This window comes from Lagopus muta, chromosome 8, assembly GCF_023343835.1.
Source record: "Lagopus muta isolate bLagMut1 chromosome 8, bLagMut1 primary, whole genome shotgun sequence".
Classification (NCBI taxonomy): domain Eukaryota; kingdom Metazoa; phylum Chordata; class Aves; order Galliformes; family Phasianidae; genus Lagopus; species Lagopus muta.
Genome location: NC_064440.1, coordinates 13,655,876 through 13,672,724, shown reverse-complemented (window position 1 = coordinate 13,672,724; position 16,849 = coordinate 13,655,876). Strand labels below are relative to the sequence as shown.

General features: G+C 46.0%; 1 long non-coding RNA gene across 1 annotated transcript in view; it reads left to right on the top strand.

The window, feature by feature from the left end:
• Positions 1-6,396, top strand: part of LOC125696999 (uncharacterized) — a 41,593-nt gene extending 35,197 nt beyond the window's left edge. The window contains exon 6 of the long non-coding RNA XR_007378640.1: positions 2,421-6,396. This is a non-coding gene — a long non-coding RNA (uncharacterized LOC125696999). The remainder of the gene's footprint in view (positions 1-2,420) is intronic.
• The last annotated feature ends 10,453 nt before the right edge of the window (positions 6,397-16,849 follow it).

Below are 16,849 nucleotides of genomic sequence, written 5' to 3'. Positions count from 1 at the left end.
CACACAGAAAGAAGCACTCTGATGTAGATAGATCTTTAACAGCTAAAATACAAGAGGTAAATATCAATGCTTTTTTTTCAAACTGTGTTTGAAATATGCTAGCATCCGATGACCTCATCATACTTCCCAAATGCGGGATTTCAACCCCTTTCTGAAGAACATGCCCAGTTTGTAATAAGTGAGTTGTTCCAGTGATATCTTCAAGGGAACTCCTTAGATTAGTCATTAGATTCAAATCTTGGCACCTGCATCAGTAAGCCGCTGATTCAATACTCCAATCTGAACAATAGCCATTGGACAGAACTGTCCCACTCACTGCAACAGTGCTCCATGGACAGCAAAGCAGCAGTTGTGATTTCCAGCCCCGAAGTGGCAACTGACTCATCCCACCTGCATTCTTGAAGCCCTAGTGTCTTCTTACCAAAGCCTATTCTTCCTTCACTGAATGTCTGTGACATTGGAACCAGCATGTGCAACCTGGGAGTGTCTGTCTCTGCCCTTTCCTGAACAGCATTTTAGACCCATGAACAAGTTTCTATCTATCTATGGTACATTAAAAAAACTAATAGGCCTCAGACCCCATGGTGATCCTCATTATTAATGCAAGGAATATTTCTGTAGAGGGAATGTATCCAGAAGTGCCTAATGCATAAGAAGTTATACAAAAGTTAGTTTCAGTGAGAAATTTATGTATGCAAGCCACCTTTAAAATCTTGTTGGCTTTTTTTTTTTTTTTTTTTTTTTTTTTTAAAATAAAAGGCTGCATCATCCCCAAAAATTGTTGAAACATGTGCCTTAAAAAAGCATAATTCCTGGAAATCTGTTTCTTCTTCTGTTAGTTGAAAAGGGAAGAAGAAAATGGTCTGTGTTGGTAATTCTTTTGTTCACAATACAGCACAAAGGCCTTGGGGTCCTCTGCAGTCTTGTCAAGTACTTTTTATTGTTACTTGCACTGGGAAAACAACTTTTCTATCTTCCTAAATGTGATGCAGGAGAATGTTTATGTAATAAATCAGATGGTGAAAGCTGAAAGGACTCATTCTTATCTACACTGAGGTTCATCTCAGCAGTTTCAGCCAATTATAAGTTAGGTTCCTATATTGAGCAGCTTCAGTTAAGGGAGAAAAGAAAGCATTGCCAATCTGGAATACCCTCCACCTCTGGAACAGGCTAGGATAAATATTCCTTAGAGATACACCTCTTTCTCCAGTGTCTAAACAGATATCTGTACAGCTTGAAAATGCCTAAATACTAGACAGCTTTAAAATTACATGAGTTTAATCCCACGTTCAGAATGGATTCCTGTGAACATTAGCCATATAGCACTCCCTAGATGAATTCATTCATTAAAAAAGGCTCTTATTTGTAATCTTTTCCTACATTTCCAAGAAAAAGAACTACATATGTTTGTGTGAGAGTGAAAAAGAAAGGCCCACTGCAGCCTCCCTTACTTCTGCTTTGTTAGAGATTGTTTGCCATGAGATGCACAGCAACTCCACATCCTTCAGAAAGCATTCTTTTTCAGAACATGCACACCTCACTGCCAAGAGGTGTTACCAACTTTGTATCCTGCATTCACATTCTTGCGCTTCCCACTTTGATGAGACCAAATGATTGTTTCTCTTTCTTTTGATACACACCCTGCAGTGACATTCCTCTGCTTCTGCCTTTGACCCAGGGAACATAAAGGCCTAAAAAAGAAAGGGAAAAAAAATACTGACTGCAAACTCAATCATTCCTAACCTCAGCAGCCATAGGTGACTAACCTGTGACCAGCTCCTTTCTCAGCATTTCGTTCTGCTCCTTCAGCTTGGTCACTGGTAAACTCCATCTCTTTTCCTCTTGGTGGGAGTTCTCGGGATTTTCCCACCCTGTGTCACTGCATCTGTTCACTAAAGCCACAATCTCACCACAGAGTCATTTGTCAAATGTGTTGTGTAAGATTCATCCTTGTGGGTTTCCTCCAGAGAAAGAAGACAACAAAAATTCTCTGTGGGAGCAGAAGCACCAGCCTGCTCTCTCAGGGTGCACTAGAAAGGGACTTTGGCCTCTCCATGTCTGAGTGATTTCAGAGTTTAATCTTAACTGGATTTACAGAACAGGAGGAAGATGCTCAGAAATGAATGAAAGTACACAGAAGAAGCCATTTTAGCACTAACAGCCCAGCTAAAAAACAGGGTACCACAGACAGACATCCTCTGGCTGTCCTTCACCAACTATCTGAAGATGAGTGGCTCCTGATCCATGCTTGGGGCAGGTCCCACTTTCCAGCCCTGTTCCTAAACCGCTGCTGTGTTCCCTGGCTGTTCTCCCTGTACTTCTAGCAATCCTTGCAGTACCTGTGTGTGGCAGTGCTGGATTCAATAAATGAGCCTTAGTAAACTTCTTAACCTCTGTCCTGTTTCACGCATACCATGCAGAAGGAGGCTCTGGAACAGATGCAGGTGCTGGGAGATCAGACACCTCTAGTCTGGTGGGAGCAAAATGTGGAGACAATAGCAAGACTGAGGTTTCATATGGTCACCCATCTCCATACAGCCTTCAGCAGGTAAGAGAGCTTCACTGCACAACATGGGGAAACCAAAGGAGGGCATCCAGTTCATCATGGTTAGCATGGAAGCTTCTCCCACTGTGTTTAAACAACACTGCTTTGTGGACTAGAGCTATGTGTAAATATCTTGGCTTCTCATCAAGTAACATTTCTCACCTCATTTTGTTAATGACTACCAGGAGGAAAGTATTTGGTATTCCTCATGAACTCTCATGGCAGTTCCAGGAAGGACATATTTAGGGTTTGTCGCCCATCCCAGGCAATATTCAGCTTACAGAAGCTGCCAGGGAGCTGGAAGATTGTATAAGGACACGAAAGCAGCTGAGCTGGGTCTAACCACAAGTCCATCTAGCCCTGCAGCCTGGAGAAAGTAAGAATGAGACAAATATATATGCTATTTCCCCCAGGACTGACTAAACATATTTAGTCTCTGCATATTTGCTAACTCAGTGAATTGCTTCCTCATGTACTCATCCGTTCTCCTCCAGATACCTTTCTGCATCTGTGACATCCTCCATCTTCCTTTTCTTCCTGATTCTGACCCTGTATCCCCAGCCACATTTAGTGCCCAACTCATGGGTGCCAACCTCAGTCCCCCTTCCTTACTACCTCTAACATACAGCATCTGTGAGCTGCGTGTGGTGAAAGAGTTAATGTTCAGCCCTCCAGCCAGCACACTCCAGCCACAGAGTATGTGCAGATAATGCTCCACATATGTTCTGTACTAGACAGGTATGCAAGACAAGATAGCAATCAGCTGACACATTTTGTAGTTACAAAGGCTGAGAGTGCTGAGAACTCACGCACCAGGAGGAAGGAGAGGGCTCAGCATGTTGGAGCACAACGCCAGGTTCTGCTTCGGCTCTGCACAAGTGAGAAAGCTTTCTTCAGTTCTCCTAGCTGAAAGTGTGTGAATAGCTGAGGCTGGGGAATAAGTTGCCCCCTGCCAACACACACAGACACACACACACAATCGTTTCTTCCATCCATATCTCCCCAGGGCAACTGAGTTTCTGGTTAAACCCAGTGCTGAGTCACTGACAAATAAATTCAAACCAATATGAAAGTCTTCCTACTTGACAGCAATTCAAAAAAGCACAAATGAGCAAAAGAGATTGAAGAAACAGAAGTGAAGAAGCTGGGAGTCCTGAGGAGGATCCTACAGGAGCTACCTCAGCACCTTCTCCCTGCAACAGCCTGCCCCAGCAAAATCAGGGCCATCTCTTTCCTGACACCCCTGCCATATAGTGACAAACCAGAAAAGTCTAATGCTGATTCCTGAGAGATGCCAAGCAACCCTCCACTTCCATGTCTTATTAGGAGACGGCAGAGTTTTGCTCCTGGAAGGATGAGATCTTGGTCTTGGAGAGGAGACCCCTATTTATGGCTGGATATGAATTACAGCCATCTGAGCCTTTGTCCCATGCTGTGATGGGTGGCAGAGCTGCTGTCTGAGCTGTTCTGGCCAATTTTTACAATGGTGCCATTATACATCAGCCATCTGGTAGACGTAGCCTGTATTTTTTCTGCATCTAGCCCCGTGTTGGCAGATGTTAGATGGAAAGGAAGGTTGGCGGGCAGAACAGGGATTTGACATCTTGTCCCTTTTCCCCTTTGCTAACATTCCTTTGGCTTGTAAGCCTGATAAACCAGCAGACTGTTATCAGATAAGTTCTCTGCAAGGACATGGCTTCGCATGTTTTTCATCCTTTTCTTTTAAGACTTCAACAGCCACTTACAAGCAGATTTCCCAGGATTCAGTGAGGAAAAGCCTGTCCAGTAAAGCAACTAAGTGAAATTCTGAGTTTAGCTTTGTTTGTTGTAGGAAGGTGGAAATGACACATCCTCCAAAATGTCCTTGGGGGTCACTGGTATTCTTGGTTATAAAAACTCTTGTGAGCATCAAGGGCAATGCAGAGTGTGTCTGGCAGAGGAAAGCAGAAGGAGGATGGAGGCCTTCAACAGGTTGCAGCTGCACAGGTTTCACATTCAGGCTGCCCCACAGCCCTTTATCCTGTAAGGAAAGTATGCATTCTCCACCAAATATGGCTGTCTTGCCTCAGCTGATGATGCTGATTGCTGTTATTCATTATTTTAGGACTCAAACAGGGGATTAAGGTCTCATTGTTCTCAGCACTGGATTAACAGAATAAGGATGAGAAGATCTCTGGTAACCAAACCCAGCAGGAGAGGGACTCCTGACAGCCAGCCCCTCTGCTGGATGAGCTATCCTGGGGGCACTGGGCTGGAGCTAAAAGCAAAAGGAGAACCAAGCGAGCAGATTTGCTGCCCGCACCACAAAGCTGCGGACGCAGCAGAGCTGTGCTCCTCTCCAAGCAGGCCTGGTGGCTTCTGCCAAGGGCAGACTCATCAAGAAGTTTGTCCAAAGACAGTGTGTCTCACTCTCCGAGTTTAACATGACGCCTTTTGGTCTCTGCAATTCCCCTAGCACCTCTCAAAGGCGCATGGATTTGATTTTGGCAGCTGTTCAGTGGGCCACATGTTCGGCTGATCTGGATGATGTGATTGTTTTTGGGAGGACTTTCCAGGAACATTAAAATTGCCTGGAGGACGTGTGTAGCTGGCCAGAGCGGGCTGCTCTGAAAGCAGAAACCCATCCAACTGTGACGAGTGCCGGTCCCAGGTGCAGTCTGTTGGTTGTATCATTTCTCCAGCAGGGTGTGCCTCTGCATCCCACCAGGACAGGCACTCTTGACACAAACCTACCCCAGGAATGGCAGCTGGAAGGAGACACTCTGGCCCTGCATGAGGCATGCGAGTCCTAGTTTTGCTTCATATTATCTGGCAAAAGAGGAAGAAAGGGAGGGAGACATGAAAGAAGAGCCTGGACCTGAATCCGTGGCCTGGGGGCAGGCTTGCAGCAGCATTTCTTAGCTTTCTCAAGGTGTGTGCAATGTACTGCTGAGATGCTGATCCTGCTGCTTGTCAATATCGCTGCCTTCCTGCAGCACTACTTGGCATTTGGACCTCAGTAATGCATCCCAGGGAGGTGGCACTGAGAAGTTCTGAACTGTACAGCACAGTGCTCCAGAGGGTTTCCTCCAGAGGAAGGAAAAATAAAGACAATCTTGAATAAGCCGGGAAGAAAAATAAGGGATGTTCCTTGGAATACAGTGTAGGGCTCCTTGTAGCTGGAGGATCTTGTGGCTGAACATCGGCCCAAGGAGCTGCCACGAGCAGGAGTGGTGGAGCCTGGGGTTGGTGTCACGCTGACTACCAGTGAGCAAAAGCATGGGGTGCACTGCTCCAGCAGTAGCACTCTCAGATCAGATGAAATAGATCCCGAAACGCAGAGATTTCCACTGTCATGCTTGACAGATAACGTCAGAAAAAGGACTCCGCTTTAAGACAGTTTTTCTGTCGTCAGGAGGAAAAAAAAAAAAAAAAAAAGTAGTACTGTGCCAGCTTCTCTAGATACAGTGGAAAATGGCCAGTAACAGGTGGCTTTCTAAGTGAGGCCACTAGAGAACAGTGAGCACAATCCCAGCCCTGACTGCTCACTCTTTTCTTCCAGAGCCCTCCTGGCCGTCTCTCAGCATCGTCCTCTATGGACCTGTTTGGCCTCTCGGGAGGGGCACAGATGGATCTTTCAGCAGAGAAATCCTGAGTTCAGATGGGGATACCTTTTGTGGAAGCCTTTTGTAAAGCAAACTTCACACAAACACTCATGGCATTCAAAACCTCCTTGGAGGCTCATCACATTTCTTCCCTATTTGTAATGTGCTTCAGCAAAACTCATTGTCCATCAAGTCCATGTGTCCAAGATCATGTGGTAGGAATCCTGGAGCGTGTGTGGAATTGATTGCATTTTGCTGTTGAATATTTTAGCTAAAATACAAATTAGCTGTCACTCTTGGAACTTACGTGGTACCAAGCTTTACTGTGCTTCCCTTTTTCCCCTTGTGTTAAATACACCCATGTGGGAAGGATGGCCTTTCCTACGCACCTAGCAATGCTGATAGCTCAGCCAGGCAGTGAGATTTGGCTGGGCCCATCTGTTTATAATAGCTTACAAATCTCATCACTTACTTAAAAACTATGAAAACCTACGAACCACACACATATGCTGCTAAATCACTTGGCTCCACGTGTCTAGGGGAGCCCACCAAGCCTAAGCAGAGTGCAGAAACCCAACAGAGAAATGTAAGAGTAGAGTATGAAAAAGGGACTGACAGTCAGGAGAGTTAGCCCCTGTAAAGCTAGAAATCTGTTTGAAATCGTCTCAAGTGGGAGCTGCAGCCCATTTCCTTACAGATTTTTGGTACAGAACTGCCAGCTACACCTTCTCTGTGCTATTGTACAATGCAGCTGGCATCCAGACTCTGGGCCAACCAAAACCCAGGAACACTCCAGGTCTCAAGCACAGGTCCTTCTCTAGGGAGCAGTCACAGCTGCCCCAGAGAGAGTTCCTGCTTTTCCTATCAAGACCTGATGGATGGATGGATGGAAGTGTTTTTGTTGTTTTGTTTGTTTGTTTTAACTACTAGCAATTACAGCAAAGCAAAATGAATTGCTTGACACGAGTTTGGGTTACAATAAAGCAGCTGATGCTGGGTCTCTCAAGAAAATTAATGCAGCTCAGCCTGGAGAATGTGACTGCAAGAGCAGCAGCCAGCTGGAAGGCTGCAAACAACCCAGTAAAATGGCAAAACTGACAGTTACTACCTTTTCCTGGCTGGTTGTGTATCTCATACTAAAGAGAGGTGACAACCTTTGGTCACTTTACGGGCTTTAATCACAAACAGAGCACTCAGCATGAGAGCCCAGTCTTCCATGGCTTGGCATACTCTGCTGTGGTCCCATAAAGCACTCTGTGGCACTGGGGTGCTGGACATAGATGGACTGAGCACAGCATTGGGCAGAAGGAGTGAGGTTTGGGTGCTGGAAGATTTTGGAGCCAGCAGTAAGATCAGTGCAGCATAAAGAATAGTATGCATGTCAGTGGCTGCAATGGGCCTAAACTCCAGGCACTACTGGAAAGAAAAGCATGAAAACTTGGGCTTTTCTCATGCAATCACCCTGCACTTTGTTGCAGGAAACCATCATTTTCCATGGCTGCTCCCTCTCTCTTTGAAGTATGCTGCTTGTTGAGGAGCTCAGCTTTGCACCACTGGAGTCAAAGTCTGAGAGATAATGCAAGACAGAAACATAATACACTGTACAACTGTCTATGAGGCACATCTGGATACAGCATAAACCTCACCTCTTTGTCAATATAATTCTGTGCATTTATTTCTCCCTCTGGGAAAAACAAAAACAATTCAGGTCTGAGCAACACCAACAAGAAAATCTAAACCAAAACTGTGATTAGCAATGTGGAAACATTGATATAAGAGGAAACCATGCACAACGTGGACTGTTTTAGATAAAGTAGGTGAAACATGCAGCTCTGTCCAAAACAGAAGCCAAAGCCCTCTTTGGCCAGCTTTTTCCCATAGATGATTCCTAGGGAAAAGAAAGAGAAGCACTGATGTGCAGGAGTAATGCTCACAATGGGGTTTGCCCCAGCTGCTCCCTTCTATATGTGACCCAGATGTAGTTTCAGTGGGTTCAGGGAGCTTCCCTTTCCCACTCTCCTGCCCTGGTCACCTTGAGAAGTGGTCAATCTGACAGCCTCTCCAGTTCTCAGCTGAGTAAATGTCCCATCCCACAACCATTACCATACCAATATACCTCCATTATCACCATTCCTCCTGCTTTGCCCACGTGGGACTGGCCACCCTCATCCAGCACTAAGCATCCCACATACTTTTCCTGCTGCCAGGCCACCACAGGCAGGTTTCACAAGAAGCTGACACCAGCTTCTCCTTTCCTCACATGTTCCACATCCAGCGGATTATGTATAAGCACAGATGGCCCTTCATTGTGTGTTAATTGGGGATTGTTCCTTTTTATCTGGTCACTGAAGCTTGTCCTGAACTTTTCTTTGATTTCAGAGGTTTTTGTATGAAGCTACCCAGCAGAACTGAAAGGCTGGTCAACAAGACCTTTGTGAATGCCCTGAATTGCATGAGCTGCTGGGGCAGCCTGTAGCTGTGCAAACACGCTGATAGCTTTTAAAGGCTCTCACACTATTGGTACAGGGCATCAGGGTTATGTGGGATGTATAGAAATTTGACCCAACAAGGAAGAAAATGGATGTAGAGTAGGAGAGACTATGTTCCTCCTACTTCACCATCTCTAACAAGTCCCTGAGCATCAGGGGTGAGTAAGCCCTACAGGCCAGTCACAACAAGCAGTTTTCATCACCCATTTCTCAAAGCTATGTAACATCCATGCACCATTCTGCTCTGGCTGCGTCTAGGTGGATGAATGGGAATGCATCTGCTTAGAGCAGGCTATGCCTTCACAAACACTTCCCATCTGGCTATAAAGCATAGGCTTAGATGTTGCACACAGAGATGTGACCCTTCTGGGTTCCTCTGAATGGCCTCTTCAGGCCAGAAGTCCTTGCTCCTTGTTCTGCTTTCCTCCCTCCCTAAACCAGTTCACCCCTACTGGCTAAAGCAGCCTAGAACGCAGAGAATGGTGAGTAGAGGGCAGAAGGAATGGCTGCCGTACATTAGCCAAAAGGCAAACATGGATGCTGCAGATTTTGCAGAATAGCTCACTTCGAAGTGTGGGGAGAAGAAAGAGAGTCTTCCCAAAGCCATTAGTGTCACAGTGATGGAGCAGGGCCTCCCACAGCAAGGGAACAGGGAGGAGGAGAAGATGATTTTGGAGCAATGATGATGAGCTCCCAGCTGAGGAAGTCAGTGACAGCAGCCTTCTAACATGTCTAAAATGTCAAGCTCCTAGCAAGGAGCAGGCTTCACAAGCTCCGCAGCACACCTGGCCATGCCCTGTAATGTAGCATAGCTCATCCCACCACCTCCATTCCCCTTGTGAATGCAATCTGCCAGGAGTTTGTGGGAGGGCTGAGCTGACAGTGTGACTCTTTCTTCCATCAGCCTTTATGAGAGAAAGTAACCCTTAGCTATGACATCCAACACCTAATAAAAAATTGCCTCACAGACTTCTGACAGTCTTCCTTGGGACCTCACATTGCAGTTACACAAAACCCGGTGGCAGGGGCAATTCTCATGCAGGTGGAGCTGTGGGTGAACACTTCTCACTGCAGGAACATCTTTGACAGAGGAATTGAATTGCGTGGTTATAAAACATCATGCAGGCATTCCTTAGATGGCCGTGACCTAACCTCCACCTTTTTGGAATGAGTGAGGCAAGCAAGCAGGCTTTCGACTGCTGTCAAGAGTATCTCAGCAGGGGAGTTCTCCTTTGCCCTCCCCACAAGCACCCAGGCATCATTAGCATTGCTAGTGTGTGGAAGTCCTCATCAAGAACATGACCTCATAGTTTCAGCGGCTGCATAAATGCAGCTTAAAGATGTTCTCTGCCCCTACAGAGCCCATAATCATGTGTAAAAAGCTGCATGGGGAACACAGCCTGATTGAAAAAGAGTATAAAGGAATAATAAGATAATACAGTAATACGTCCTTGGCCTGTCTCCCTTTCCTCAGTGTGTTACTCTCTTGACCCTGATGATGTGATGTCTCATTTACAGTCCTAGAAATGCAGGCCATATATATATATATATCCCTGTAAGTAAGAGATCAAGGACCATGCTCTGCAGTCTGATTGGCAGAAGCCAACCCAGCTGGGCTCATAACCGAATTCTCTTCCCTCCTCCATGCCACAGTCCTGACAGGGAAAAGTCCCTTGCATATGATGTTCCCCTGGCCAAACCCAGAAAACACAGGTGGGAGCTAGCCAACTAAAGGGAAATGTCTGTTATCCCCACTGTTTGAGACTAAGATGTTGAGATGAGTTGCCTGTGACCACAGGGAAAGTTGGTTTTATAGACCAGGCTGTCCTTTCCAAGGGTCAGACAAGTATTTTTCAGGTTAGAATCAATCCTTACTGCATATTGATTGCTTTTTTAGCACATCAATCAGAACTGGTTATCACTTAAGGTTCAACCTTGTAAGAGGATCTAAGCACATAAATTCTCACTTGCAGAGCTGCGTGCACTTGTGGGTCTAGCCAAGCTGCGAGGAATACCGGCTGTGCATGCAAACAATCACTGCCAAACACCATGAAGCCTTTTTTCCAGCCAACAAAAGTGGTTTCTCTACCAGCTCATGGCTGGTGCTGCATGCAGTGCCCTGGCAAACACAGCCTGCAGCATTCGAGTAGAGGCTATTCTGGCACAAGGTTCCTTAGAAAGATTGAGTTAGCTCCAGCTGAGCCCCATATGTTCAGCCACAGCTTCTGATCCTGCACGAACTCCCAAGCTGGAGAGCAGTCATACCAAACCTGCACCAGTAGTGGTTTCGGACACCCCTGAGCTATGGCCTGAAGTTAGCCCACTACAGGCATTTATTCCCAGGGCCATGGCTTAAACTATAGGGAATTTGGACCTGGGAGCCCTGGATAGCGCAGGGTTCCCACAAACCATTTCTCCTTTGAATTAGAGGCAGCATTTGTCACACCTCTATTAAGCAACTATAATTAGCATCTTAGAGTGGTAAGATCACATTGCCTATAGGTGAGGCTTTACCATGTGTGGCTGCAATGGCTGAAGCATCAGGCTTCCTGCTCGCACTTCTATCTCTTCTTGCTGCTGTGGAGCTCTGCAGCGACAGAGGGGGGATGGAATTTATTTTTTGGGTGATATAAAGTGAGTGGGGAACAGTGAGAAGAGAAGCGCTTATTTGACCTTGAGCGCTGGGAGAAAGCATAACACACGGTCTGTATAAAGTTTCCTCTTGAAGAAAAATAATAATAATAATAATAAAAAGTCTTTTTGTTCCTCTACCAGAGAGGACTGTAAAAATCTGCTCCTGCAAAGCTCAAGTGGATTTCACAGCCAAAGCGAGGTCATTCAGAAACTGCTGCCAGGTCAAGTTTTCACTTTGAACATTTTCACAGTTAAAGGAGGATCCAGGACATGTAAGAAAACACAGCCCTACACTTTCCACTTGAAACTGCTTTTAGCTTGAACTATAAGGTGCAAAGAAGAGAGCTGAACTGGTTGCAGGGGGGAGGAGGAGGCTGGAGTGGCAGGGCTTGGGTGATTTGTTTTTCTAGAAAATCTCTGCATCTGCTCTTTTCAGTGAAGTTCCCATCGCTTTCTTTTTCTACTCCATTTTCCAGCTGTGCAGCACAAAGCACAAGCAGGTCAGCAGCCTTGCTGAAGATCACAGAGCGAGTCGGTGGCTCTGGAGAGATCAGAGCCAAGAGCCCACTGTGTGCCAGTTCTTTGTGCTTCCCTCTGGTTTGGAAATTCCTTTCAACCCCAGGTGCTAAAACAAGGTGAAGCAGGACAAATTCCAGACTGTGGCTTTGGCAGAGGCTTCTGAAGGACTCAGTGAAAATGCCACAATGCTGTGACATCAGGCACATTTGCACTCAGGAGCAGGGGGACTTCTGCATCTGCAGTTCCCAACAATTTACAACACATCCCACTGGTCTGTCACAACAAAATCTGATAGCACTGCAGGTTTCTCAAAGACATAATATTTCTACAACGTATAATGAAAACTGGCTGCCAGAAGGAGGAGAACACCTGGAATGAAGAACCCACTATAGGATGAGCCACCCAAGAAAGGGGTGCTGCAAACCAGAGGCTGTGGCTGCACTTGCTCAAGCAAATTAAACAGAGCTGGGGCTCAAGCAGCAGCATAGAATCGTAGAATGGGTTGGTTTGTAAGTGGTCTTAAAGATTACTGAGCTTCAACCACCTGCCATGGGCAGCATTGCCACTCCCCAGATGAGGCTGCCCAGGGCCCCATCCAACCAGGCCTCGACAACATCTATAGATGGGGCACCCACAGCTTCTCTGGGCAGCCTGTGCAAGTGCTTCACCACTGCAGCATGTGCTTGCCCATACTATTGCTGGCACACCCCTCATCACTACTGTCATAGCATCTTCTTGTCCTTAGGATCATATTGCACAGGGAGGGAACATGCCCACACATAAGATGGTTGACATTTTTCCTGATTGGATACTTGACCTGTTAAAAGTGACCTCTTTTTTTACAGGTCCTCCAGATTACAATGCCTCCAAGCTAACATTAACTAAAGTTCTAGCTAGCTATAAGTTTAAATATCTGAAAGGACTGGGAAAAAATTGAAAGAAAAAAATGATTTTTTTAGAGAACTGTTTTGATGTGTGCGCGCATATATATATATATATATATATATATATATGTATGTATGTACACGCACATATATAGCCTTTGCCAGAGAAGATATTGATTTGTTATCATAGAGCCCCTTGGAAACCACAGCTGACAAGGGAGAAAGAAATTTATAAGCCTTGAGATACATTGATTAATTGCAGCCATTTTGCACAATAATACTGGGGTCCTTTAATGGGAGGTCACCCAAGGGTACAGGGCTGAAGTGAATAGATTATTACGGGAGGGCTGCTGGTTAACAGTGACCACAGAGCTGTTTGTGAGCAGGGGGCTTGGCTGGTATGAACAGGATATTCATGAACACTGCACTACAAAATGGTTCGTTGTTGTGGTCATGCACTCTGGGCTGCTAATATTCGTGGGTGCACTTGTGTGGGCATGTTCAGTTTATTTAGAAAATAAGGGCATTGAAGCACTTGCTTTCTGAAGAGGAAAAAAAAGCACAGAGTAAGAATAACTCCAACTGTGCAAATACTGAAGAGAAAGAAAGGAGAACATCTCATTCCCTTTTTCACAAGTTTTTAAATGACAAAGCAAAAGATGTGAAATGCTGGGCAGAGCTATTGCCTGGGGTCCCCAGCAAAGGCTGCTAAACCAATAATCTTGCTTTTCCAACCTTGCAGCCTTCTAACAACTCCTTTCTACTTTAGCAGGATTTGTTTCAGAGAACTCGGCTATGTAATCTGGTACTGTGGTAATGCCCTCATCTAACAGATTCAAGGCCAAATCCTGCTCATAGCTGCCCTGGCGCTGTCCCTCTCCTTTTGGTGCGGCTGCTCTGGCTGAGAGCAGAGCACGACATTTTTCCCATTAATCTCATTCTCCCTTTCTATTGTGTTTCATTTTACGGTGCCCTGGAAACCAGGAAACCTGTATGTCTTCAGCCATTTGATGTACAGGAAATGTGTTCACTTAACTAATCTTTTCCCTCAACAGAGATGGGTTTTTGTTGGATTTCTTCTCTCCCCCCCCTCTGAGTTGGCCTCACAACACTTATGGAAACTGGTTATAGTAGAGAGGAAAAAGATTAAGGCTGGTAACTCAGCCGCCGCATGTATTACACTTGGTTAGAACTGTTTCTAGGAAGCTCCAGGAACAGAAGACTTGAGTCCAAACTTTGCCTACGGCCACTCTCCAGCTCCCCTTTTAGTTACAATAGCAGCCCTTCTGGCTCATCTATGGGTTGGAACGGATGCAGGCAGAAACAAGCTGAAGCCATCCCGTGCAGGATACATTCGTACCCGGGTGATCACAGCCATCCACTCCTGCCCAGTCCTGGAAGCCAAAGTGCTCCCAAGCCTGCTGGAAAAGCAGTGGAGTCCAAGGCACAGAAGGCAGACTGTTTCTGAGGAAGCCATTAGCCTTGCAGGCACTGCAACAGTCACCAGTCAAGCGACCCTGGAATGGGCAGCATTTCTGAACATCTACCAAACCTCTCAAGACTGGAGACATCTCAGGTCCCCCGTATCTATGCCTAGTGGTAGCACACTGGAACAGGTTGCCCAGAGAGGTTGCAGATGCTCCATCCCCTGGAAGGGGCTGGGGCAGCCTGGGACAGCCTGGCCTAATGGCAATCCCATGGCAGGGATGTTGAAACTAGATTATCTTTGAGGTCCTTTCCAACCCAGGCTGTTCTATGATCTACCTTCAAACATTAAAAAGCTCAACGGGCACCTTCAATCATGCAGCCAACTTTTAAGTATGCGAGGAGAGGTGGGATGGCATCTCCAAGCATAGCTTGTCAGGGTATATGAGGTTCTACACTGATTTTGGAAGCCAAGGATGAGATGGTGGAAGGATTCATCCTACAGGACGCTCAGTGAGGCCCCTCCAACATCTCACACCACGGCACTTGGAACATGTTCAGATTTAGGAAGGTTCCAGCAGACTGACAGATGTACAGCAAAAGGCTGGAAAAGTTTGCCTGAACTTGAAGCTTTAAGAGTGGACAGAGGCGGTGTAAAGGAAGAGATAGGAAGTCAGACAACATCTGCTATTCACAGACTTGGGGAGCTCAGAAAAACACTGAGGATTTGGCAGTGAGTAGTAGATACAGGCAGAGCAGAGAGAATAGCTGCAGGAGTCAGTCACCTGGGAAAGCTGCTGCAGTGAAGTTTACATTGGATCAGGCAGTCCTGAGGGATTTCTGCAGGAAGATTGAGGCGGCTGCTGAAAACTCTAGAAAAAGAGTGCAAATGGGCCATAAAAATGAAGGCAAGTGGGAGGCATGACTTTTTTTTCCCCCCTTGGCTGAAATTTGTGCAGAGGCTTTTGTTCGCAGATGAAGATCTTGTACTTCTGAGGATGAATACATCACTCTGGTATATGAATGACGGCAGAATCAGTGCCACTGCCAGTATGTTCATTTTCTGTGCAGCTTCCTAACATGACATTTCAGCACCATGAAAGGTCTCTCCTGCTGCAGACAACAAAAATCCCCGCTCCTCTTCATAACTCTTGCAAATTGCATGCTCTTCACAGCGCTATGTTCTCTAAGTCTACCCTGTCAAGATGGTGCACATTTCCCTTGAGCCTACTTCCCCATAACCAGCATGTGCCTGTTTTGCACATGCTAGTTCATCTCCAGGCTCTTGATTGAAATGCAAAAGTTAGCTGTCCTAGAGGAAGCACAATGTCTGAGGGCATCATTTACACCAGACTTTCTCCAGACAGCAGGATGGTGACCAAAAGGCCGTGCATCCCAGCAGGTCACGAGACCCACTGCTCTGGAGAAGATCTCCTGGAATTTCCTTTTGTAGGAGGACTTGGTTTCCGTGCCCTGTTTCCGTTACTATCCTCTCGCCAAGCAGTACACAGTTGGCTGGCATTTTCCCTAAACCGTTGTGAGCACAGCCTTCAAAGACACGACGTCACATGTGCCAAAGCGTGACTCTGGTCTGAGTGAGTTCCCGTCAGCCTGACGCATGAGGGGAATGCTCAATTGATTCCTGATGCAGTTACATGCATCACAACACAAAGATATCACCCACCAGAATGAGCGTGTTGAGTCACTGCGTTTCCCCAGGCTGCAGAAGTGCAGAATCATAATCATTTCCCAGCAAAGACCTATAAGGGTGCTGGCTCCAGCATTTGCATGCTCCACTCACCCTCCGGATGGCTTTTCCAAGCAGTCAGCATCAACACAGGGTACAGGCATGCCTGCCTTTCCATCTGTGTCTCTCTCTACCTACCCACACCATAGCTCTAAAAGGAAAATATGTACTTTCTCTCTCTCTCCATAAGCCTTTTTTTTTTTTTTAATATATCAGTATATATATATGAATATATGTAAATATACCTATATACACGTTTTAATATAACATTTCTTAAATGCCGATTAAAACAATGATTTATGGGTTTTCAGATAAGGATTTATGGGCCGCCGTCAGCACAATGGGCCAGTGTATCCCAGGGCCATTTGTGAGAGAGCGTGATGAGGTTGGGAAGGTGGCAAGGATTCTTCTTGGGTCATCCATGAGCAACACTCAATGGATGTGTGGGAGAGCCAGGAGGGCAGAAAAAAAAGGAGTCAGGATGTTTCCTAGGAAAAACAAAGTGAAAGACAAAGGGAATCTTGTTCACAAGGTGAAGATGTCTCCTCTCACCAAACAGGCAAGGGAGTCAGGGTAGCAACCTGCTAGCAGATCCCATGGCTCTTGACCTACATGCTTTTGCTACTATAGTAGAAGAGGGGCAACAGTTCGGGAGCACCGCTGTAAGTCATTTGTCAGGAGCGTGAGAGAAATCTGTCCTTGGCTTACGAACACCACACACAGCTCTCTGCTTTGATGACTGCAGCTGTCTGTGTTAAGGGAGCCGGCAACTGGAGAGTGGAGGAGGATGCTGGAAAAAGGGGGAGTGGGAAGGCTTTTGGTCCTGGGTGGACAGACAGACAACTATTGCCTTTAGGATCCTTGGGGACAGGTAAATTGTAAGGGAAGCTGTAATATGCCATAAAACAAATATGTCTTGTTGAGGCTGTGATTTGTCACAGACAAGAGAGTTATGAATTTTAGCTCAAGAGTCAGTATTATTTTACCTTACCCTTGAGGGTCAGGATTCACTGTATTTCGTA